At 36.4% G+C, this 881-nt stretch overlaps 1 protein-coding gene across 1 annotated transcript in view; it reads right to left on the bottom strand.

The window, feature by feature from the left end:
- Positions 1-881, bottom strand: part of LOC100533515 (cadherin-like protein cad2) — a gene marked incomplete at its 5' end in the record, with an annotated part of 55,967 nt that overhangs the window by 1,840 nt on the left and 53,246 nt on the right.

Here is an 881-nt window from a genome sequence, read left to right as displayed (position 1 = left end):
GGAGGGAAGAAGAAGGGGCTATTAGTGGTATCCTCAAGCCACCTGCAACAGTAAATGCATACTTATGATTTGACGTCACTAGCAAAACTATACCATTTACAGAACATTATTTCAAATGAGATAAGACATATAGTCCGCCTTATCTCTATTAACAACTCTCCATAAACAAAGTTGTATGATAATGAATTAGAGAGACAAGACTGAAACTACTCGTACACAACACCTGAGCGCTTACAACACCTGAGCGCTTGACTCACAAAATGTAAACGGTGTATAAAGTACATGCACAACAATACATGACATACCAGTACCCAGGCCGCCACACACAAATAATAGACGCACCGTTTCATTGAAGGGTTATCAACGTCCATAACAAACAGCAAAATAAATAAATAAATAAATACATAAATAAATACATTTATAATTAAATAAATAAACAACGGCCTTGGAGCTTAAGAAACTATACTTCAGATAATCAATACATGCAAGAAACAATTCAAACACAATGTATTGAACGTGTGAAATTAAGTCAACGAGTCACGAACTTAAAAAGACCATGCCAGGACATTGTCAATCCTTATGCTGTTTATGGTCTAAACTTAGGTGGGACAGGATCACGACGAGACCCCACCTTTAGCAACAGTGGGCAGGTGTGTCAGGAAACAGGTTCAATACGTTATCAACTCAAGAGGCATAACTCACCCAAAGTTATTTCGCTTTAAAAACAAGTTCCTCAGCTACAACTCTGACGAGTAGTTTACTTAGAAAGTCCAAAACTTGCCAATCTAAATAACATGAAGCAAATTGACTTCTGAAAACAGTTGGAAACTGAAACTTTGAGCTTTAAATATTTTGCATTAAAAAAAAGAAAAAAAAGGGGG

Source organism: Aplysia californica, unplaced genomic scaffold (assembly GCF_000002075.1).
Source record: "Aplysia californica isolate F4 #8 unplaced genomic scaffold, AplCal3.0 scaffold00443, whole genome shotgun sequence".
Classification (NCBI taxonomy): domain Eukaryota; kingdom Metazoa; phylum Mollusca; class Gastropoda; order Aplysiida; family Aplysiidae; genus Aplysia; species Aplysia californica.
The sequence above is the reverse complement of the archived record's forward strand: the minus strand, read 5'-3'. Positions and strand labels throughout refer to the sequence as shown.